Source organism: Caloenas nicobarica, chromosome 4 (genome assembly GCF_036013445.1).
Source record: "Caloenas nicobarica isolate bCalNic1 chromosome 4, bCalNic1.hap1, whole genome shotgun sequence".
In the NCBI taxonomy this organism is placed as follows: domain Eukaryota; kingdom Metazoa; phylum Chordata; class Aves; order Columbiformes; family Columbidae; genus Caloenas; species Caloenas nicobarica.
In genome coordinates, this window is record NC_088248.1 from 60,468,718 (window position 1) to 60,494,181 (window position 25,464).

The following is a 25,464-nucleotide window of genomic DNA, read 5'->3' on the forward strand; positions in this document are numbered from 1 at the left end:
AATTAAATGGAACTATTCACTTTTAAAAGAAATGGCTAAACAGTGCCTAGAGTGCACTGCCCTGTGGTGTCACGGTGAGGAGTTGCATGGTTGTCAGCTACAAGGAAAACCAAAAGTTGAAAGGTGTTTGTTGTCTTCCACTTGCATTCCCCAGCAAGAAGTGGAGTGTGGCACAGCAGCTAGCTGATGAGTAGCATTTCTAGTGAAGGTTTTGACCACTCAGAGTGTTACAGTGTAAGGCACTTGCACACAAATTGAGAGGTCCTTGTAGTTGATGTATAGGGGAGAAAAAGCATGGATAAGGCAGTGAGGGCTCTGAGTAGCTCAGGAACCAGCACATCATTTGGGATGTTTCGTAGATCTCCTCGTGGAGAGCAGTCTTAAAGTAAAAGTTGAAGGGCGGTAGGAGAGATTTAAATGTTTTCTTTAAAATTCTGTGTTGAGGATCAAGGTGCATGAGAGGAGGGTTACGGTCTCTTTCTCTCTGTCTTCAGTCTTCTTGCTTTTGTTGTGCAAAGCCTTCATGATTCTCCACCCTGTGGTTATGGAATAGCCATGCCTCTCCTGAGCCCTAACCTCCCTCCCTCCTTGGTGATAGGAGATGCCATAGATCATCCACTGACTGGGAAATTGGATGCTAAATTGATTAGCTGGCAGGAAGACCTTGTGCAACAGCAAGCCACGGGTGCTGCCCCTCACACAGCAGGTACCACAGCTCCAGGAGGTGCGGCTGGCCCACTGGCTCAGGGAAGCCCTGAGTTATCACGCTGGAGTTTAAGAGCTTGAAAAGATTAACTGAAACAGTATAGTAAAATGCTCACCCAAGATGTCCTGAAAAAAATCATTCTTTTTTCTATACAGCTCTGAACCGCAGCGATCTCCCTGATGCAGATGACATTACTCTGGATTTATACCAGTGTAACTGATAGCAGAAACTAGTCCTCTCTATTCAGTTTCTATCATTTACACCCAAGTAACTTGATATTAATTTTATTCAAATCAAAATGAAATTACCCCTGCAAAACCCCTTGCTTAGGCCCTCTTTTTTCATTAGTTGTATAATGTTCTGTGCCTTGTTTTACAAAGTTTCCAAACCCTGTCTAGTTCTTGAATTGCAGTTGTACAGCCTCAGGCAGGCTACGGTGTGCCGGTGTGCAGGCCTGGATGGTCAGTGGCAGGGGGGCAGGGCACATGTTTGCAGCTGGCGTGAGGGATGGTGCTTTTGCTTTTCACATAACCGAGATGTATTTTAACTCATTCATCAAAAGCCAAATACAGATGCATTTTTCTTTTGGAAAAATCAGTTGAAGATACAGACTTCTAAGTTGCAAGTTCCTGATAAGTAGTATAATTAACCATCTGCCAACTTTAAGCACACAAATCATTCCAGTAAAACCAGTGGAACTTGGTGTAACTTGACCACAGATTCATTGCTTGCCCTGTGCATCACTGCTCGGCTGCACTGGTGGCCCCTCCTGCCGAGTACGAAATTGTCTCGTATAGGTAGTGATGATTCCCCTATACACCTTGTATAGGAATTGTCACTTCCTATATGAGACAATTCCTGTCTCAAATCAAAGCATGTTGCAAACTGTGAGGCAAACAGTTAAGCGTGCATGTAACGGTGTTGGGAGAGGGTGACACCAGGTACTGGTCATTACGTGTAACCTCTCATGGGCACGTTCGGCTGTGTCTGAGGATGAGCAGCCCCAGTGTGAAGAAATAGGTGGTATGCAACTGGGGGAATACACCTAGGCAGCAACTAATAGGTCAGAAATGATAGTTTGGAAATTAAATGTGCGGCTTCCTTCCTAACGGGTAAATTCTGTTGTCCTCTCTACAAACGCGCGGTTTCCTCGCACTCCCCAGCGGCAGTTGCAGGCTGTGTCGCTGCCTCTGACAGCACCATTTGGCCCACGCAACATCTAGGGACAAACTGTGCTCCGGTGGCATTTTGCGATACTGCAATGCAAGATTAGACTATTTTCAGCTTCATACTATGTTATATTTACATTGCTTGGTTGCTTGGCCTAGAAAGATGGGAATGAAACACTTACTTTCTCCTCCCATACATTAACCCTGTCCCCATTCTCCATCATGCAGCTGGATACCTTGCACTATTTCTCGCCTCTGCCACTCTGTAATGTGACAACTGGGGGTGCTCAAGAACAGAAGAAGATGTTTTCTTCCTCCAGAGACTAACTCACATGCTCTGCAAGGAACTATTTGTTTTAGCTGAGAGAATGAAAAGTTTTGTGCAGTTTGTGCAGTTGGCAATCTCTAGATTTTTTCATATTGATCTGCATTGGCTTTTATTTTTAAAGAAAATAACTTTTTTTAAACTTTTTTTTTCTTTTTTTCTCACTTATTATCGTGGGAGCAGTAAGCTTCCAGATGAGGCCTTGTCATGCAAAAATAGAAATACAGTCTGTTTAGGATGGAAGGGAAAGAACCAGAATGGCAAACAAAGGTTGGGAAGTACAAGAGCAGTGTTAATTGTACAAGCTGTACAAGCTGCCAAACCTAACCTTGAGTGAAGCATGGTCTCCTTTGAGGTATTAATGCAGTACCTGTGGCATTGTCTAGGTGAGGGCTGGTGTTCAAAAGCCCTTTACAAAATTCCTGGATGTCTCAAGCTGGTGCACTTCTTTTTAAGAAAGGCTTGTCGTTCAGAAGGTGAATTTTCTAGCTTTCTGCAAATCATGTGCCTGGAAGCTCACTTGAGCTGAGCACCCACAAGCTTAGACACTCCCAGTGGCACTGGGAGTCTCATGGACTAAAAATTATTAATAGTTATGGTAGCGACCACGAGCCAAGTGAGATAAAGGTCCAGTTAGTCTAGATAGTATGTTACTGTTGACTATAAATCCCTGCTCTCGTCCACTTAGGTGTGATGAGATACTGGCCTTCTCTGTAGTATTAAAACACACCAGCAGACATACCTAATTCATCACTGTGTTATTCTGCTCACGTGCCAGTGTAACCGATACTGATCCTGAATTGAGCCTGTACCGTCCGCCCCAGCGCGGAGGCTCTTCTTATCAACGTGTGTACAGATGTATGCTATGAGTTAGTTGATTTCTTCCTATTCATAGCTTGATCGCTTCTGTTTTTCACCTAGTTTTCTTTGCCTATTGTTCTGACTACTGGCAAGATAAAATGAAGGAGTTCTTGCCTCTCAGGGCACACTGTCTATTGACACAAGTTCATGCAAGTAAATAGTTAACAAGTCACCCAAGACCAGTTATTTAGATGGTTCACTACATGATTCACTTTCAGGATTTGCTTTTTGTGAAGAACTAGACTTTAAAAAACCTATATTTGTAAAAAATTAATTTGGCTACTTTTAGAAAATCAGAATGATTAGGTTTTCATTCTCAAAGGCAATGGTATATGAAAACGTGAACAACCATACAACTTAATGTGGCATGAGTGAGAATGCGTTTTGTTTGGGAAAACTGTTGTCCCCTGAGGCTTCTTCAAATATACCATACCCTATCATGTAAGGTTAGTCATATTCAAAATTATTTATGACTCATGCCTAGCATTATGGAGAGAAGAGACATCTACGGTGGATATATCTGTTGGCATTACTTACTCATAACTTAAATGATGTTAACAGAAAATGCAGCCCATAGATAGGCAATAACCTGTTTAAGTATAATGAACTTACATAAAATCATAATGATTTCTAAGTGTGGTATTCTCATACTTGGCAAAACACCTTTTCTTAGCCTTTAAAAAGACTTCAGAAAACCCACCTTGCTTGCCGTTCCATGGATTTCATTTATTTACATAATTCTGTATTCCAGAGAGATGCTTGCCCTATTTGATCACTTTATTTTTAATTGTTTTGCATAGGTGTAGCCCAGGTTACTTTTCAAGACCACGCGATGTGCCATGTATTTGGAAAGCCTAAATAGGCTACTATGTTTTATTGTGGGCTGCCAAAAAATGCCGTATTACAAGCAATGAGAATGTGGGGCGAGAAAGAGATGCACAATAAAATGCATACTGTCTTGCCCCTGGCAGCAGAGAAACTTGTGGAGATAAATGATTTCTTATTTATCTGGAAGGGTTTGCATCAGGAAGATGGTGAGGGCAGGGGGGAGCCTTAACATCACCAGGGTAATTTGCATTGGTTCCGATTATAAATTCCCTCATGTTCTGTAGTGCTGCCAGTCTCTTTCACTATTTCAGGTTATCCATTCAAGGTTTGCAGCCAGATTCATTAATGAATTACCAGATCTTGCGTAAAATGACTTGGCCTGACTTTTAAACAACCACCAATGTTTTCTTTGCCAGTCTTGTGACTGGTGTTAATGGGTTTCCAGAGAGCTGAGCCTATATAGACTTTCTGTACTGGCCTCCCCTAGCATTTTTTTCCACTTTTTAATTTTCTCCAAAACTAGTAGCCCAGGGCAGGCAGTTCAAGGAGATATAATCTCAGGGGGGAAAAAAAAGACATAGTAGTCAAATCCTTGATGGCTGATGCCCTTCAGTGCCAAATCAGCATGATTTATCATAGCCATCTATTCAGCACAACAGAGGCTGGAGGTGAGCTGCATGGTGTACCTCACACAATATGCATAACTAGAGCTCTGAACTTTGAAGGAAAGCCTCAGAGCTATTTGCAAAGTGCTGGTGCTTAGTGAATACTAAATTACATTTAGGAAATAGTCTACTGCTACCAGTTATACTTCATTTTTATTCTTGACACAGACACCTAAATCAGAGAACAGTAACATTTCAGAGATTATGGTAGCAGTTTGGGTATGTTCCAACACTATAATAGGATCAGAATTTTAAGGCCTTTTTTATTATTACCAATAGTCACTTAGTTTCTACTGCAGCGTACTTTGTAGGGAATTACAGCTTTTACTAAAAAGATTAAAATGCTATTATGCAAATGATTGCAGTATGTTATTATGTTTACAAATTAACATCCATGGCTCAACACACAAATTAACTAACTATTCCATCTATATTATTAAGGATTTAATAAAGTAACTGTTGATAAAAATGAGGAGCTTGGAACAGTTAATAGGAACTGATTGTGATTTAACATAGAACTTAAACATTGTGTTTAATGTTCTAGATGGTATAATGGCAGAGTAAAGCTTATCAAAGTGCTTAGAAGAACTGAGATTGTGTGCACGGCATGGCAGCATGTCTGGGGCCTCAGAGAGCACGAACTAAACAGCTCTGGGCAGTAACACAGAGCGAGCAGCATATTGGTGAATCCGAAGGTGGTACAGGACCATCTCATATCAACACGTAGTTTCCTGCTCTGAGAAGTAGGGTTTTTTGAAATTCCGATTCATACATATTGAATGTTTTACATTATGTTTTACATGATAAGCACAGGTAGGGTACTTGGGAACTTGCGTCCCTCTAAAATGCATCCTGTAATGAAATGTTTCTATGGCAAATGGGATTTCACTGCAGAGAGTATCGCTGTATGGCAGAAAAAGGGAAGGCTGAGTTCAGTCTGAGATGACTTTACAAACAGCGCTGCAAATTGCTATTCCTAGCAGTTCATAAGAGATCATAAAAGCAAACAGATAAGAGCTACTGAGGTCCTAGAGAAGTGAATGTACAGTATGTGCTTACAGGATAGATTTAGTAGGGAAACAGACAACATTGTAGGTTTAATACAACAATAAACATAAAAGGCAAAAGATGCAGATTTGGGATAGGAAACTTTATAAGAACAATAAAAGTAACAATGTCTCATAAAAACCGTTTGCGAGACTAGGAAAAAGACCCTCAGTTCCAGGAGAAGAAAATAGTGGAGGCTGGGCCAAAGTGCCAGAATTTTTATATTGCTAATGGAGCAATGTAACCTTCCTTGTATGTTTGAATGCATTACCTTTTCCAGTGTCTCTGGCCTGGCTCAGGTTTCTACGTCTACTAAATAGGAGACCAGCAGAATAACATCACATCTATGGGACTGATGTATGTAAACTATAATCTATGACTAGCTATGCTGACATTTAAAAAGGCTCAAGCAGTAAGTGGAATTTATTTTACTTGAACCAGCTGCTAGGTAATTGGGGAGAGTTTATGCAAATGCTCTGTATCGAGCGTTAGCAAGGTGTGCTGCTGCTCCCTTTCCTGCTTGGACAAACTACAAACTGTCTAAATGTGTCTCTGTTTTAATGCAAGAGCCTTGCATGTTGTCTGAAACCTTCAGGCAGAAAATAAGTCCCAAATGAGCAAAACACCAATTTTTTTGAGAGCTTATTGTTTGATGTATGAGGCCACCAAGACCATTCCCCAGGTGTCTGGTCAAGAAAATGCAACTGATCGCCTTCGCAGTCCCATTAAGGGAGATGTTTCAGCTGGAGCAGCCGTGGCTTGAGGCACCCGCGGTGTCTCTGCTCTGCTGAGCACCTGTCCTTTCTGCAAGAGGGAAGGCTAACACTCACCAGAACAGTAGTAAGCTAATTAGGTCATTAGACGAATGTCTTGGCCCGTGTTAAAACCAGCCCTTGAGGACACTGTGTTACACTCTGTTCCCACTGGCTCCGTATCTAAATACAAACTGGTGTCAGCTGCCATACAGACAAAAATGCAGTAGCCTCCTTTCACAGAGGTCATCTTAAATCCACTTTGGTCACAGTCACACTCCACATCTGTTTTAGTGAGATGCAGCTTCTTAAGGTGGCATTTGGACTTCATAAGCACGCAAACAACCAAGCTATAAATTGCTACTGCTGGAGTTATTTTGAATAAGTGTATACTGTTTCATATTTATAATGGTGAGGCTTCATAATATTCACAGTGAATATATAACACAGATCAGTTCAACAAGCATGAAATTGTATGTTGTCAACTTGTCACATAAATAGAGCCATATTCTAGCTTACGATAATGTTGAACTAAATATTTTCTCCCTAGCACTGCAGAGAGGGTCTCAAAAAAGTGGGACAGAGGCTTTGTCTTTTGTTAGGAAAACACAGAGACATTGCAAGTGTGAAGTAAATATTTCTGATTAGATTTTTCTGTTTTTTACTTCCCAGCTTGCTTAACAACAGCAACGGAAAGTTTGCCTTTCTTAGACAAATGCTAATTGGCTAAACTGTTAAATTTATTTCCCTTAATGGTTTTATTTCTAGTGTAACCTCTTTTATTTTTTTTTTAATCGTTGCTATTTTTGCACTGTGCATCATTGCTAATTGCTACTAAATGCTCCATCTTAACCCTGGTATGCTCTTTCCCTGCTGCCCCATCCCACTTAACATTAACTCCGGCCCATGCCATTACTGGAGGATAAAATCATAGCAAGGCTTAATTTAGGATTTTTTTTTTTTCTTAGTGCCACTAACCTATTGTGTATGTGTAGGTCGGGAGGAAGAAATCGCATGGAGCAAATTTGTTGCAGGGAGAAAGTTTTAGTATCGAATCGTGTAGAACTGGTTGTTTCTTGGGTTTTTTTTCCCCAAGAGGAGGAAAGAGACAAGGAAGAGTGTGAGTGTGTGCGCACGTGTGTGTGTCTGTGAAAACTTACCCGCTTGTAGCTCTTGTTATACTACACTACTCAGACACATCAGAAATTTGCAGCCTTCCTGGAGCAGTGCTCCCTGCCAGCTTTTTGGGGCGTTTTTTTCTCCAGTGTCTGTTCTTTATTTCGGTAGCTTTGTGCAGGTGCACACAGGATCCTAATGCCCCCGTTTGACGGGCTGCAGCACTGGCACGCATGGGGATCGGGCTGTGCGCTCACGCGTGCTCAGCCACGGAGGCTGGTTTCAGGTCTCGGTGGAAAGCAGCACCTTTGCAACAGGTAGTTGATGGCTCTGCCTGAGTGTTGCATTCTGACACGACGGAGAAACAGCCTTGCTTTGTAATCACCACTTTGTGGTGGTGATGAGTCTGAAAGGCCATTACTGGAGTTAGCTTTTTACTACGTGCAGTAATCACTGGGGTTTGTTTATAAAAGCACAAAACCAAAGCCTATAGAGATTTTGGTGTTGTCCTGAAGTCTGAGCTGTGTGATGCACTGGAATAACATTTCCATTTCCTCACACACATCTGTGCTTTTGTGCTTTACTGTGAGTAACACAATGGGGTGTTGGTCCATAATGGGTACTTCTGATCACTAAGGTGATGTTCAGAAGAAAAGGGTATTTTCTGTGAGGAGCCACGGTGGCAGCCTTGGCCAAGTGTTGTTGACTTGTTGATTTATGACAGCTTTGAGTTGCCTGAAGTGCACACAGCCATCTAGCTCATCACATGAAGTACAGGAGGATCAGCCCTTCCAAGCATGGTACAGGGTTAGAGGTGGCAAATGGGCAGAGAGAACTTCCTACACCTCTGCACTTCTGTCTGCTCCTTGAGGGCTCAGCGGTATTAAATCTTCGTAGGCATCTGGAAAGGCAGTCCATCAAGTGGCCTGATGGACTGCAGATCTCTCCTACAGGAGATACACTTGCCTGAAAATAGAGAAATTGGGTGGAAAACTTGTTTCTCACCCAAGAGATTACTTGCAAGGAGGTGGCAACAACAGTTACCTGGAAGATTGGTTTGGTCAGAGGAACATTATGCTTCCTTGTGAGCTGCTAGAAGAAACAATGGGATGTTTCTCCTGGGATAGTAGTTTCTTCTAGAAGTATTCCTAAACCTTTGTGAAAAAAAACCAGTTGTTTGTCCAAGTTGCTGTTTAAGCAGTGACATAATGATCTAGGACCTGCATTGGAGAGCGCAGGTAATAAACATTACGGAAGTGAGACTTCTCACTGGGATTTTTACTTTAGTGACAACGCTGAGGGTTTGCACGTTTCCACAGAGCAGTTAGTGACCGCAAGTGAAAAACAGATATGATAAGACTATTAAAAGTCTTCTAGTATTCAGGATTTTTTTTTTTTTAATAAATATGCATTGGTTGACATGGGGCGTCTAGTTATAATGTGCTCCATCCTGCCAGGCCCTGTGGGTTGAGGCTGAGTGAAGAAGACCTTGGGTCTATTGTCTCCACTTCAGGAGAGCTTGTGGGTGAGGTGTGGGCAGCCAGGCAGCGCAGGTGACAGTGTGGCTGGTAAAGCATGAAGAATGGGTTTGGAGCAGGGGAAGGTTTCGCAGAATCACAGAGTCTTCGAAGTGGGAAGGGACCTTGGGAGGTCATTTGGTGCAACCTCACCTGCTCAGGCAGGGCCACCTAGAGCGGGAAGTTGAGGAATGGTTTCTGTGTTCCTCTGCTGCTGCTCCTTCCCCCTTAAAATGGCACTTTATTAGGCCTGGTAATGAGTTCCTGATCCCATTTGGAAAACCTTACGCTATAGTTTTAAGCAACTATGGATTCTCCAGGAGGCACGTCTCTATAAAACAAAAGCCCATCATGGCCAAATCCTAGTTTTCAGAGGAAGATGGCTGGCAGGCAGGAGTGTTCTCAGTCTGGCCTCAGTTTTCACATCAAATTTTCATTTAAGGAAACCTGCCACTTGGGCTAGTCCTAGCATCCACAGGTACTTAGCTCATCCATTTTCAGACTTGTTGGACTAGTGAAATCTTAAAGTTGCCAAGTAAAAAAGGAGGCATATGCAATTACTTAAGTGTTATTTTAATAAAGAATAGCCTAAGTACATGCTTATTTAACATCTGGTTGGATGTGTCCTGTAAGGCTTTTGACCCCCCAGGCATGCACAAAAGAAGCAATAGGCTTTTAGTTCTACCTGTCTGAGAGAAACTTATGCATTTTTGAAATTCTTTCTCTGGTTTTGTATTTGCTTTACTTTTTTGCCCCCACCAGGATGGTGTGGATTTTCTTGGCTGTATTGACTGTCCTTAAAAGCCTAACAAGCACTCTTCACACTAATATGAAGGTAATAAGCAAAATGTTACCAATTGTCACCTCAGTTGCATCTGGAGAAAAGCCAGAAAAACTTACAGGTTGTTGGGTTTTTTTTTTCTAAGGCATAAGAAAATATTGCACAGGCCTCAACATGACAGAGACATTCATCCATTTCCAGTGAAAGGGTGTCAAACTCCTGCTCGTATGTGATGGGAGTGTTGCCATCTCTTGTCATTCTCTTTGCTGTTGATCCCACTCTGGTATAGGAAGGGTCAGGTCAAATGCCTCTCTGGAGACCAAGTCTCCCATTTGCAGCAGGAAATCTCTCGGGCAGAGAGGATAACATTACAAAACAGAGGCTAACATTACAAAACAGCTCTGCTGCCTCTGGCACAGTCTAGAGCATCACAGACCAATAATTCCTATCATGTCACTCTTGCAGGACCTTATTATCTATGTTTTTCTGTAAATCCGATCTGAGGCTGTCATTACCAGGTTCAGGTAGGTGAACACCATCTGGGTGAAATAACCATGTGCCAGTGATGGGCTGGAGGGGGCTTTTGTTAGTTAATCATCCCTACCTTCCCTTTGATGAGTTAATTTGTGTGTTGAGCCACGGAGGAGCCCCCAAGAGCTCCCAGGAGCCCCTTGTTAAAATTCTACCGACAAATGGGAAGATAGGGATGATTTCACTCTTTTTGCTGGAGCCTGTGCTATCTCTGATATTGCTAAATCATCCGTAAGGCATAACTTTCTATGCAATCTTTTTGTTACAGTTCTGGCAGCACATTACTTCTTTGTGCATTTACTTTTTAAACATTGTCACTGGATACCTAACCCTCCTGAAAATCTCATGCCATGTATTAAGGTTAATTGTAGTACTTCCATGTGGCATTTTAGTAGCTGCCATACCTCGGCTGTGATGCCAAGCCATACTCCTTTTTTTTTTTTTTTTTTTTTCCCCTCAGTTGTTTTGGGGTTTTTTTTCCACTTACTAAATACAGGCTTTATTGACTTGTCTCTTGGTAATGCCTAAAAACGCTACTGGGGTTAGTCTCTTTGTATGTACTAGTGACCAGCCCATCCCTGTTTTATAGTGTGCACTTTGAAATTCTCGGAAGGAGCAAAGGTAGTGAGAGAAGAAAAGAGCTGGTCCTTGCAGCTTGTGAGTGAAGACAAACTCGCGTTATTTTTCCTCTGCTGTCTAACTGGGCTCTTCCTCCTCCCAGCCAGCTGGAGGTGGTTACAGCCTGCTGATCTTGCCCAACCCAGGGAATGAAGTTCTAACCTACAACACAAAGGAGATGCTCGCTTGAAGTTGCAGTTGTGTCAACATGATTTGGGACTACTGAACCTGGGGAGAAGCTGCCTTAGGTAGTACATCCCAACATGGAGACTTGTTTATCTCCAGACCTAAGAAGAAAAATAATTAAATTGAAAAAAATTTTAAAACGAACAAGCACCCCCAAAAGACTATGAAGCTAAGAAATACTGTCATTTGGAAAATGCTCTGCTCCCTTTTTGACTAATCAGGCAGGAGTTATTAGCTCTGATACAGTGCTCTTACAGCCAGATCAGGAGTTCCACTTGCCAGGCAGTAACTATGTCTCTGCATAGTGCTGATGGCTGCTGTGGGTGGATTTATTAGCTTTCACTCAATGTTGATGTTTCTCCTAGGTTCTGTTTGGAGGGCAAACCCCTCCTGCCAAAACAGAGGGAAAATGATGGAGGGACACTGGAATAAATCTGGAAGGGTCAGCTGGGATCCTACCAGTTTATAGGCTCTGGTTAGAGCTGACCATGATGTACCAGGCAGGTTCCCGCAGAGTTAGTCGATGTCTTTGTATCATGTTTTCAGTTCTGGGCTGGGAAGGGGTATTTGGCTGCATCCTGTGCACATCTAGATGGTGTCCAAGAAGCTGCTCTGCTGCAACTGCCCAGGGGGCTTCCCCAGTGTGCCAGAGAGCAAGAATTATGTTGAGGTCTCCACACTGAGTCAGTTCAAGTGCTGTATGGTCAGAGCTAATAGGCCATGGAGGGCTAACTCTCTGCTGGACCATCAGCATCGCCTCCCAGCCGGCTCCCGGCACTTGCAGCTCTGTGAACACAGTCCAGATGCACTTGAACAGTCTCTCTGTGGACACCATCTGGACCCAAGAGGGCTTGTTAAGGGCAGCCCTATGCTGTATGTAAATGGTTGTTCTCTTTCTGGATCTCTCACAAGATTAGAAACTTCAATTTTTAGACTCAAAGCTAAAAGAGGAAAAAAGACCTATCCCTGAACTTCAACCTATAATAGTCCCTATTTCCTAAACTGTGTTTTTGAAAATTTTGTATATGTATTCTTAAAGATGTGCTTTGGCCCAGCAGGCATGTCAGAAACTTTATAGAAAATGGCTTTTGTGGGTACTGGGCTTTTCTGTCAGTCCAACTTGAAACATCCAGGAATGCTGCCCTCCCCAGCCTGTTATTCCAAGTTGCACCACACCTTTAGCAGGAACCTCAAACTGAACCCTTCCACTTGATCTCCCGTTATTCCCTTGTATACCATCATTCCAGCTTGCCCTCCATCACTGTAATGTTACCTATTTGCTGCAGCTTCCATCAGCTTGCTTTTTTCCTTGACCAGAATTCATAGGGAGGAACAAAAATCCACTCATGTCTCTTGTCCTTCCCTACACCTGCTTCTGGGAGTGCAATGACAGATACCAGTTTTATTGTGTGCCAATGTTACCGCTCTGTTTACAGCAGATTTAAGAGTTTACATTAGGCCACAGTGTTATCTTCCAGTTTTCCTAATTCTATCTGCTGGCAATCCCAGCGATGCAGTTGGGGTGGCTGCCCCTGTCCTAAAGGAATTTGTGTCAATTTCTGCAGGGACAAATCCTCCCTGCACTAAACCGCTTTGCAGTATTTGCTCAAACTGAAATTTTGACAAAGACATTCTGTCCACATCCACCAGAACAGATCGCCTTTTTTTTTTCAGATGCACTTGGAGGTAGATGCATTGGAAGCTGCCTGTACCTGGCTGATAACTGAGACTGAGCGTCTATGTAGCACGATCCATGCCCTTTTCTAATTTGTCTTTGAATGACAAATGTGTCTTCACTGAGTCAGCAGAAGAAGAGATTCTACAGTAGAACTCATTGCCCTTCTATCCCTTTTAAGTGAGCAGCTAGGTTTTCCCAATTCCTTCCAAAAATCAGTCTTTAAAAGAGCTCTTATAAAGATATTCTTCAAATGTGTTGTCCAGAACTGCATTATATTCTCTAGTTATTTCCGATCAAGACTCATCATGTGCTGTTATTTCTTTAGAACCCCTCCCTAAACATAGTGGTATATTCCCAGTTGGGGAAGAAAAAAATCTTTGTGAAAATCAAAGTTGCTGGGATTTGCCGATAGTCCACGAATCCTCACCGCTGTTGCCTCTAGAGAGTCAAATATAAGAGCTGAGTGTGGATGACCTCAAAAAAGAAAAGCAGATTTCATTGCAAGCTTCTGAATTTTGTGCAGGAACCATGCACAAGTTAGCCAAGGTTCTCTTGAGAGGCTTTAAGACAATAAATTAGTCAAATTTTGCATGGCTTCACTTTTCATTGCAAGTGTTCTGTTCAGTTCTAAAATGACACCTTTTTTAACTTTGAAACTGCGAACTGGTAAGCCAGCCCTTTCTCATGGGAGACACCTTCGTAAAATAACTGAGTGTGCGAGGAAGATGGCAGGACAATAGTGTAGCGTACTAAGATGCTTGTTTCCAATAGCAAAAATGCTCATAGACTTGGAATGAAAACCAACAAAATGTTGCTGTCTGCTATTTAAATGTTTGAATGTGTCTGAATTACTTCTGTGCAAAGAAAATGCATCTCCTAGTGCCAAATTTGTACGCTCCAAAATTCTTGGAGATGTCTGCCTCGTACTTCTTGAATACTTGTACCTTTGGATATGTGCAGGTGTCCTTTCTAGTTCTAAATGCTACTCAACTAATGAAGGATCAGGGCCACTTCACCTGATGTTCTCCCTTTCTGAAATCCAATAATTGTTTTGCATCAGGGTATAATTGTACCTGTAGGTATTAGACAAACCTGGTAATTCAAAGTCTGTAACTCTTGAGTATCTTCCCAAATTGAATTCCATGATTTGGTTAGATTATATCTTATCTCTAACCTTCTTGCTTCAATAAACACACAATATCTAGCCTGTCTTTTCACACCTTATACACAAGGAAAATCATCAGGACTTAATCTGTTGCTGGCATTAATGGCACGATTCCTCATCTTAATTCCAATTCACTCTACCTGATATCTCACAAATGCCTTTGAGAGAGTGTTTTATCCCTGATGGTGTGCCAAAGACACTTTCTTCCTCCATCACTGCTGTTTGACTTCCTATGGACTTTGTAACAACCTTTGCAGGCTGTGGTGGATGACACAGTCTTACACACGAAAGTCCGCAAATGCGGGCCACATCTCAGGCTGTCACTTCAGCTCAGAAGGTCCATAACAGCAGATCCCTGATCTTGAGCTATTACTGTATCGAGGAGGTGTAGCCTCTTCACTAGCAAAGAAAAGAATGGAAAAAGCGTGCAGTAAAAAGGGAGGCAGCAACACAACAGCTTTTTTTCCTCTCTTTTTCTGTCTGGAACGCGGTCAGACGTTGCAGACACCCATGCACTGCTCTCCCATGGGCTCTGCTCCTCAGGGCCTGCATGCAATACAGCTGCTGTCACAGCAGCCTGATGGGGACAAACAAGGGTTGCTTTTGCAAATATTTTAATTTCTAAGTACCATCCAGATTCTAAAGTAAAATATTTTCCTACATGACTTAGAGTAATTTGGGAGTCTTTGAGATGAAGCTCTGCTGAACCCTCAGTTCACTTTCTCCAGTTTATCTTTCCTTGGGCAAACCTGCCTGTGTGACTCTCTGTACAGGTAATGACTTATGCAACCAGCTTCGGGTGTTTTCTGGTTTTTATCTTCCCAAAGTAAGTTACGCAAAGAGAGGGCCCCACTCAAGTAATATGTTTTGTGGACCCTTTGCCTTTCCAAGACGCTCAGTTGCTGTTATAGCCTTTTGCTTGTGTGCTTTGGGGGGTTGGCACAGGTTTTCATGTTAAGCTAGATGTTCTCCTTATTCAGTTTCGAGCTGAGCCATTACTGTGTTTCTTCCCACTGGTCCAGACTTGTTTCTTTTGCTGTAGTGCACTGATGTTCTCCCTAACATCTGCTACATTGTACAGGTATCCTGTGGCTTTCTGGTATGGAGGTACATCTGGCACACTATCCTTGTTCTGTTGTGGTCGTTCACTACTGTCTCTGTGTTAATTTTCCCTGGAGAACTGCATTCTGGAATGCCAGTAATAAGTGAGCAAATATGATGGGGACTTTTTCAGTACAAAAAATGGCAAAATCACCAAGTTCCAGGAATGCACATAATAAGCCTCCCCTTATTTATGTTGCTGTGACCCAAGTACACTTGACAAGCAGTTTTCAGTCCTCTTTTGTCAGCTGGAAGCTCAGGTGCAAGTGCTTTGGGACAGGAACTGTGTGCGCTGTTGGTGTTCGTGAAATGTTGTGCCCTGCTTGGAGGGAGAGGCTGGTGTTGCTGGTTGGAGCCCTGCCCTCCACCGTGCCCATGGGCACTCTCTGGCCTGGAGAAGTTAATTAATCTCTGTGCATCAAATCCCCTGCTATAAAGTGAGGATTATAATCCTCCTTTCTTGGTATTGTCTGTTTGAACTGTGAGTACTTTCTGCAGATACTTCCCCTTACAATGTGACGGGAGATCATTCAGTGCAACAGGACTGTTACCTGGGTGGTGCTAGAGTAACACTTAACCAGGAGAAATTTAAATTGCAGGAGATGGATAGTAATGTTAATCATCGTCATGAAGATGGAGCATTATTTTTGCTGCATGACTGTGGAAGCAAAGGCTGAGAAAAAGGTGGCTAAAATGACTGAGTGCCTATTTTCAAAGACAGGACTTGTTCAGCAGCCAGGTGACAACAGACATGTTGTTTATTTGACAGAGAGGCTGTGAACTTAACTCCGGACTCAAAAAGAAAACTCGTTTCCCAAATGAAGACATATGGAGGGTTTTAATGGCAGTTGCAAGACATGTGGCTAGGTTATGCCTCTATGCGTGAGCTTATAAAGGCACTGGGTATATATCTGGTGAGGGAATCTGTGAATTCCGCCACTATTTAAGAGTGAAAACATTTCTCACCCTGAAAAGAGAGTAAAAGAAAAATGATGTCTGAGAGAACAGGCCCTGCTAGCTCCACGGCAGTCGGATGCGATGCCGGCCCAACAACGGAAGGAACTTCCGTTCAGCTGCATGGTTTGGTTTTAGCTTGACCTTGCCCAGCATTTGTCTCTAGAAGTTGGCCTTACTCAGGGTGTGGGTTTTAAATTATATTAAAATTGATTCATACTAAAAAGTCGCAGTAAAACCAGGGAGAGGAAGAAATACTTGGAAAACGTGCTAAAATACATACCTGAATCAGCTTCCATTTGGTACACTTGTTACGGCAGTCACCCAGGTGCCCAGACTGGTGTATGGCCTGGGACGTGGTGTGAAGGGCAGCGGGCAGGAACCGGTGGGCAGAGGCACTTGCTGCAGGACTCTGCGATGCTCCCGATCGGAGCTCGTACAGGGAGCGCCCACGGTGGCGTTACCTGCAGAAGTGCAGAGAGCGGAGGCAGGAACAGCGGCGGGGACGTTGCGCCGCGTGACTGATTTCTGCAGTGATGCCTTTCAGACTGACTGTAGCACAAGTAAAATGGATGTGAGGACTGAGAAAATTTGTGCTTCGCTTTGGGGTTTCATTGTTTTGATATCTTGTGGTTTTCAGTGAGGAGCAGATGAACGGGTATCCTGCTTAAGAGCATAGAATGTCTCAAGTTGGAAGGGACCCACAAGGATCATCAAGCCCAACTCCTGTCCCTGCATATGACAACCCCACAGTTCGCACCAGGTGTCGGAGGGCATTGTCCAGTCTCTTTTTGAACACTGTCATGACTTAAAGAGAACTGCTTGTAGCTGTTTAAAAAAAACCAAAAAACAAGCTCATTTTATATGTTTTAAAGTTGAGGTGGCTTCATTAAAGACTGGACTGTAGGGTCTTGCAGTTTTACCCCAAAGAAAACACTCATGGTTCAGCTGGCAGGGAACCACGTCAGACTGTGCAGCCGTGCCCGTATGCGCGAGTCCTCTTGCAGCACCAAAAATCATTTGGTTTTCTTCTGAAGTTCTGGGCAGTGAGCTAAAAATGTCTCGCTCAAATACGCATTTTGGTATTTCAGAATTAAATGTAATAAAGCAGATTTTTATTTTTACTCTCTTTTGATGAGACACGCAATGAGAAAGTGAGGACGTGGCATTAGAATATCTTTTGATTTGCTATTTGCTATGAGTTAAACATTTATATTTCAAAGAAGCGTTTGTACCTATACCGAGTGTTTGGCAAATCCAACAGCTCATTAGATGTTAACAATAGCAACGCTGCTAAATACAAAGGATTCATAGGCAAAGTACCCCTCGGGCTGTATCTCTGAGAGAAAATGTGGCAAATAGAATCAGAAACTAATTAAATAGTCAGCTAAAGCGAGCATAACTTTAAAAAGCTCTAAAACTACCAAAAATGGAAACATATTACAGTTATCTGCATTCACAGTGCAGAACAAGTTTGGTAGTATTTAAGATAATTCTCTAGTGCCTGCTATTTTTAGTCCAAGGGTAAGCTTCTGTAAGAGCCTTTCAGCGTTGCATCCCTTTAACCTGGCCTAACAAGCTAAGCCAGTAAGCTGTCTGATTTCCGTCTTACAGGAGGCAGAGAGATAGCTAAAACAAACCGTTTGTGGTGAAAATGCTCAGCCTAGCTTAAGAGCTTTCTTTGTATAGATTTTTTTGTTTATTTTCCAAACGCCCCACTATTAAGCATTGCTTGTCGGAGACCAAAATGTCAGGCTTTGCTGTTTGGAAATCGTAGAAGCGCAGGAACAAAAGGAGGATTTTTATAGACCCAGCCTAATGGAAATAAACATCCCCGCGTTGCCACCGGTGAAACCCAATCAGGGCTGTTTAGGCTATTGATACCCATGCATCTGAGGAAAAAGGAACATATTTAGTTTTTCTCGGGGAAGGAAAGGCAGACATAAAGGGCCTTATTTGCCTTCTCACTTACATTTAATCTGTCCTGGTTTAACTCCGTTGACTCCATCCAGCGAGATCTGGACAGGCTAGAGAGTTGGGCGGGGAAAAATTTAATGAAATATAACAAGGGCAAGTGTAGAGTCTTACATCTGGGCAGGAACAACCCCAGGTTCCAGTATAAGTTGGGGAATGACCTGTTAGAGAGCAGTGTAGGGGAAAGGGACCTGGGGGTCCTGTTGGACAGCAGGATGACCATGAGCCAGCACTGGGCCCTTGTGGCCAAGAAGGCCAATGGCATCCTGGGGTGTATTAGAAGTGGGGAGGTTAGTAGGTCGAGAGAGGTTCTCCTTCCCCTCTACTCTGCCCTGGTGAGACCTCATCTGGAATATTGTGTCCAGTTCTGGGCCCCTCAGTTCAAGAAGGACAGGGAACTGCTGGAGAGAGTCCAGCACAGGGCCATGAAGATGATGGAGTGGAGCATCTCCCTTATGAGGAAAGGCTGAGGGAGCTGGGTCTCTTTAGCTTGGAAAAGAGGAGACTGAGGGGTGACCTCATTAATATTTATAAATATATAAAGGTTGAGTGTCACGAGGATGGAGCCAGGCTCTTCTTGGTGACAGCCAACAGTAGGACAAGGGGTAATGGGTTCAAGCTGGAACACAAGAGGTTCCACTTAAATTTGAGAAGAAACTTCTCAGTGAGGGTGACAGACACTGGAACAGGCTGCCCAGGGAGGTTGTGGAGTCTCCTTCTCTGGAGACATTCAAAACCCGCCTGGACACCTTCCTGTGTAACCTCACCCAGGTGTTCCTGCTCCGGCAGCGGGATTGGACTGGATGATCTTTTGAGGTCCCTTCCAATCCCTGACATTCTGTGATTCTGTGTGATTCTGTGATTCTGTGACTTTGCCGGGTGACGCTTGGTTTGTGCTGCTCTAATCCAGGGGAGCCGGGCTGGGGCCGGCGTAGCGGCCCCGGGGCCGCTGGTGCTCGGGTGTGGGGCACCTTTGCTGTCGAAACGGGACAAGGGCACATGCGGCTGTAAAACACTGCGGTGCTCCTTGCATGCTGGTGGTTTGGAGTGCTTCAGGTGGATAAAACTTGGCAATGTAATTCACTTACAGATAGCTCTTTTTTACTGGACTGGGTTCCACCCCCACTCCCTAGTTTATAGGATAAAATGCAACTGTATTTACTTTCTTCTCTCTTTCCCCTTCTCCTTTTTCTCTCTCTTTTCTTCCCCCCCCTCTCTCTGATGGTGTGTGATCCTGACATGTTTACAAAACAGGATTTTATTGCTACCTAAACAGAAACAGAGGTTGTGCTGCCGTCTGCTCCCAGAAATGTCAGTTTAACAGGATTTCTCTTCCCAGGACAATGGATCAGGAATGCCGCTCTTTCATCTTGGGCTGTTTCTAGTCTGCATCTCCCTTCCCCTCTTTCTTTGTCCTTGTTTTGGGTGCTGATAGAGCAGGCCAAATGTCTCAATACAACGGGAGGCCGTCTGAGCCAAGAAAACCTAGGCTATGTTGAAGCCAGTGACCTGCAGGGTCCCACCTCTGGTTTACTATTCAAATGGCTGCAATTTAATGACTATTCCTGGGGTCAGGCACGTCCTGTGTGGTTTTGGCTGTGCATCTAGCAGCTACATAGGCTTGAATTATAACTTGGGTTAACTTCAGTAGGAATAACTTTGAAACGGAAGATGCACTGACATGAACACATATGTCAGAGCATTTCCAGTAGGGAAGAACGTTCATGAGCACAGTGTCTACTTCATTGTAGGCAAGATGCACCCAAGCCGCATTTGAACTCGTCTGCTTAGTCATAGCAATGTAGTGCTCAGCTGAAAAACTCACTTGGTAAGTAGGAAGAATTGGCTCTTACTGGCCTTGGGCTGGGCTGCTGTTAGTCCCAGGCCAGGTTGCTCCACATAACAAGTATGCAGGAGCTGCTGCTCTCAGCTTCAGCATCAACATACCCAACGAGCAGAGAACCAGGGCTCCAGCTGGTGTAAATCTGCATAGCTCTGTTAAAACCCATGGAGAGGCCCTAATTTACAGTGACTGAACATCTGGACCCAAGTTCTTTTGGTTACTAGCAGGATTAAATAGAAGTACCCAGAATTATTTATTATAGGTTCTGTGGCAGCATCTCAAAGCCCAATTGTAAATCAGGGCACCATTGTGAAAGGGGTTGTGTGAACACATAACAAAAAGACAGTCCCTGCCTAAAGGAAATTGCGGCCTAATTAATAATGGTACTTAGTGCATTAATAGGTACAGCTGGACTTGACTGCTTGTTATGGGTCATTTTTAAAGACACAGGGCAAAAAAAAGATGCCCAGGTTCATTTTCACCATTTGTGATGAAAAAGGGACTGGTTAACATCAATACCTCACAAAGAAAAATAAAATCTTTTACATCGTACAGATGGAGGGCTGGTGATCCAGAGCACACACTTTTGAAAGACTAGCAGAGAATGAGCAGTATGTTCCGTTTTGACTAAGAAATAAATAGAAGAGAGGCAACTGTGGTGGTAGCTGTAGCATGCACCACAGTATGAATGCACTACAGAACTCTCTGAGGCTCACTGAGAGTAAATGAACAAGGTAGTTTTAGTGTAAACTAGCACATTAGTTTTACATGTTGGTGTCAACCCCATTTTATCAACCTTATCTATGATGACTAGTAAGTTCCAGGAAACTTAGAAATGAGCCAACAGCCGATGAGCTCTAGAGGAGGCTTTGCAAAAGATAGCTCTTCGGTGATCTTTATATTTTTTTTAAGGTTTTCTGTTTTAGAATCACCATCTCTACTTTACGATTCTATTCGCAGACACAAAATTGCATTGAAAGAACATTAAAGTCTTGGCACCTAGTGACAAATCAAGGAAATACATAGTTAAGGATATTATGAGACATCTAAATGAATCCAAATGCTTAACTGGCGGAAAATTCAGATGCATTTCCTCATCCTGAAGAGTGTCCTCGGTGGTTGTAGGGGTTTACCAGGATGCCCTGTTCAATTGCTGCTTTTTGAGGCAAGGGCTTATTTGCCTGCTGAGATAAGCTTACATTTTGTTTTCATGGGACTGTAAAAGCGAACTGAAAAGCCCGGCAAAATGCACCAGTGACCTGTGCAGTGTTAAACCCTATACCTGTTAGCACCTTCCTTACTCTGGCATCTCCACATTCTCACTTGGTGCTTCATTAAAAAGGAGCCTTTTATTGCTCACAGCCTGGGACGCTCACGGTACGGGTACCTGGGCTGTTCTCTCAGCTGAGCATCTCCTTAGATACAGGGATGCCACTGCGGTTTTTTGAAACTTCTTTAGCATGGTGAGAGTAGAGCCCACTTATCTAAAGATACTTTTTTTTCCCCCTTCGTAGTGATTTCCTCAGGTGTTTTTTTTAGGGCTAACATCTGCTATCTTCATTTATTTTATCTAGCTAAACCACCTCTGTAAATGGTATGTGTGGCACTCAACACATCTGCTGGTACACAGCCATTGCTGTGACACTAAAAGACAGGAGTATAACTACATAGGTAAAGTATATAGAGTAAATGCATCTTTGGCCTTGTAAACAAGTTTTTGTGTTGTGTCTGAATAAACTCTTTTAGCCGTCTCAGACCAGATGGCATCCATCCAGTTAGATCACAATAAAAAATGATGGGAAGCCCAGATGTGTTAATGATGTACTGATCCCTTCATGCTGCAGGTCTAAGGAAAACTGGTATTTTTCTTCCCATGAAACATGACTTGTGTTTGTCGTACCTGTTCAGCAGGCATGGTGGCTAGGTTTGATGAAGCTGAACATGCTGAAAAATTAGAACATCATAAAAAGCATTTAATGAAGTTGATACTTTACAAATGCTAATTTTCTGGTCAAATTAAATTCCAATTTTCTAACAGTAAGAGCACCAGATAGAAGTGTCTTATTTTGCAGTTTAAAAAGGAATTTTTGAGTGTGTGTTCTGTTCACACAAACACATTTCCACATAATTGAACAAAATTTAAAAATACATGTAAACTCTTCTCTGCTGTATTGAATATAATTTTAGCCTGAAATTTATTTTTGTGTAGTCATAAATCTCTAGAAAGAAGTGGGGATTATGATAGACATCCTGACACATCCAATGTAATTAAAACTAAAGCAAATGCAACACCGAGATAGAGAATGAACAAAAGCAACAAGATTGTGCTTTATAGTTGGCAAAGGAAGGGTCTATACTACCACTCAAGTGCGTTTTTTAGAAATGTCTGTCATTATCAAGAGGAAAAATAAGTTTTTACATCAATTACATGTGTGAAATAATCTTTGCAAAATATATGTAGCTCTTTTTGTTCCCTGAACATGCCATGCTGCCTAACAAAGGTATATGAGTGTTGAAAAATTTTATGTCGGTGCATAGAGAGATTAGTGTGGGTACCATAAATCAAATAAATAAATAAATCTGAGCAAGCAGTGTTTGAATATGTGGACTGAAATACTGCTGACACTGTCACTCAAAGCTCTGCCACAGGGAGAGTCCCAAATATCTTCCCGATCTGATGCTGTAGCCTGTAACCTTCCTGCCCCCTCTTCCTTCTTTCTGCAATACCCATTCCCTGTTAGAGCTCTGGATTGGGACCCTTGGTCGGGAACCATGACTCTCTGCCCTCCTGTATATTTTAGGTGCATAATAGTAATAAAAAATATCTGTCTGGGTTGTTGCTCAGGACCGTAACGGTTCCTAGTGAGAGGTTTGGTAATGTTTTTACAGTGTCAAGTCCTGTACAAGTTAAAAAGCCCCTCTGGTGAGCTAACCCGGTCCAACATAGGTAATGCATTTATTTAGTAATCAGAAAATTAGCCTATGTAGTCAGTAAATGTTGAGGCCCAAACTGCTGATAAGATGATATGCTTTCAGCTGTTTTCTCAATATAGTGCTCAGCATCAAGTATAAATTGAATAGAGTGACCTTTTGATACTGAGTCAAATTCCAAAGATTCTGTGGTTTCAATTACTATACATTTTTGATATTGGGTCTACCACCAGTGCACTGATTCCAGCACAGCAATATCTTACCATTGGTCCCCTTTACACAGTCCGTGGCATGATAGCTCGCTTTCAGATTATTTTTTGTTTTCTCTTTTCCCCAGAATCAAAGATAACTGTCATACAGGGGAAGGATGCAGTTTACACAAATGAAATGGAAATGGCTTGCAAAACGTGAATGCATGTTGGTCGGAAGATGTAAAACAGGTTACAGGTTGCTAGCTGGATCCTCGGTTTGCCAGATGAATAAGTCAATTAGTAGCTCTTCAGTTTATTAGAAACTTAATTGCCAGGCTGTAATGGAAACTTCTGAACTGCAACAACTTGTTAGAAGCAACAAAAAAGTGACTTTGTGGTAGAAGAATATTTAGTAGGTTGTTTTTTGTTTGGTTTTTTTTTTAGTGGGCTCTTCTATACTGACATGTTTAGCTTATAGCAGAAAGGTTAGATTTTTCACCTGAAAAGATAGACCATCTCACAGGAGCTGTGGTGGCATTACTGCAGGTGATGAAGGGCAGAATCTTAAAGAAAACTCTGTTTGCAAATGGCTTGTACCATGACTTTCTATTGTGATGGTTTAATCCCAGATACTTGACAGAAGTTTTATGAAGTCAGGTGAGCGTGTCTTTTTTTAAAAAGAGAAAGTAATCTGAGTTCGGATACCAAGAATAAACAAGAGAACTTTTTGAGACTAGAAATATACACCATGTTGAGTATATGAGTAATCATAAGTATTGTTAGTTTTATGTCGTTGTACCCTGGAGAAGGAAGGAGTGGAATGTATGCTGCGGGTGTTCCCATCTCCTTCAGCCTGCGGACCTTGCGCGGGTTCTTCCTGCGGTGCTGTAATGTCCCTGGGAGTGATGCTGGGAGGTTATTCCGCTCCAGGGACCTGGCTCTGGAAGTTAAGCATTGCAGTACCTGCATTGTGTGTAATTACAGTTTGTTTAACATTGTTTTGGAGGAGAGCGGTATGGCAGAGCCAGGTCTGTGCAATATCCAGAAATCCAGCTGCAGTAAAGCTTTTACATGAATAGGGGGACATGATTGGTCCTAGAGATGAGATATATACACAGTCCGTATGTTGGGCAATGTGACTGCCAAAATCAGAAGGCACGCTCTGGATTCAAGTGGTCTTTGCCTACAGGGGCACGTGAGGAGTATGACTGTAGCTGTCTCCTTCAAGAAGAAGAGAAGATCTCTTATTTCTTCCCATACCCTAAAGGCATTTGCACAGGGGTGGTGATAATTAATCCCCACATTTATACTACATATAAAGAAACCTGGCTGTAATTTTCTCCTAGTGGGACTCCATTTTGTTTTTAAAGATAATTGATAGCTCTGGACTTAAGCATTTCAATTATGGGAGTGTCTCCTGGGGACCAGACTAACAGACCTTGGAAAAACGTTCTAATGCAAATGCATCATGTGGATTTTTACTGTAAGACAGCTCAGGATGCCTAAGGATTTGCAAAGGAGTTGAACAGTAAAATAAAAGCTGAAATACTTCTCAAAATATATAATGGCATGGGACTGGTTCTGAGCAGGTAGGGTGTATCGAGTGGTTCACCTCTTGGACCACTGATTCCTCTTTGGCCCTGGGAGAAAATACTGCCAGCTACAGCCAGCTCTAAGTTGAGGAGAAGGAGGCACTTGCCTTGGACAGCAGCTGGAGAAGGCAGCAAAATGACCATGACAGCGCTGTCTGCGCCGGTGCTGTGGCAGGTTGGCTCCTTCTGCTCCAGACAAGGGAAAACTTGGGCTGTAATTCTTCCTTTTCACTGTCCCCGACCTCAGCTCTCATTTTTCACTGGCAGGAGCAGGAAGACCAGCCTGCATCCTAATGCCGTCCCTTCCTCTGCCTCCCTGCGCTCCTGCCCAGCCTGCGGCTCCTGAGCTTGGTTTGTGGGGGGGCTGAGATACCATCCGCCCCTACTGCGGGTTTGTTGACAGGAGGTACTCAGGGCTGGGGTGGTGTTGGTGAGCTTTTCAGGGCCTCTGCATCCCTACGTGCAAAGTAGGGCAAATCTGTACCCCTCGTTTCTCTTAGTGATGTGAATCTTAAGGACGTTCTTATTCCAAAATGCGTCATTAAGGAATTAAATCCTATTGGAAGTCCCAGATGTGCTCGCAAGGCCTTTTTTGTGCTTTCGAAAGTAGTGCCATAATGTATTAGTATTTTTAGAGCACTTGGATATTTTCAGCTGGAGGAAAATCTTTTATTTGCTTTGTTAATAGTGCTATGAATAGATCTCAGGCTACTGAGGAGAAATGAGTTGATATGTTGAAATGGTGATCCCTCGTGAGTTCAAATGTACACCTGGCTGCTCTGAATTGCTTGCTGAGCTGGGCTGCTGGAGTGGTGACAGCTTCTACCAGCTGTGGATCTGTCCCAAAGTTTCCTGGGCTTTTTGCAAAGATGTGGCAAGCTGCCACTACTCCCAGCTCCTCGGGGCTGTGGACTAATGCCACAGTTTAGACCC

General features: G+C 42.9%; 1 protein-coding gene across 2 annotated transcripts in view; it reads left to right on the plus strand.

The window, feature by feature from the left end:
• The window catches only part of PPARGC1A (PPARG coactivator 1 alpha), an 82,312-nt gene that overhangs the window by 5,594 nt on the left and 51,254 nt on the right, over nucleotides 1–25,464 (plus strand). The gene's annotated exons all lie outside the window — the stretch shown is intronic.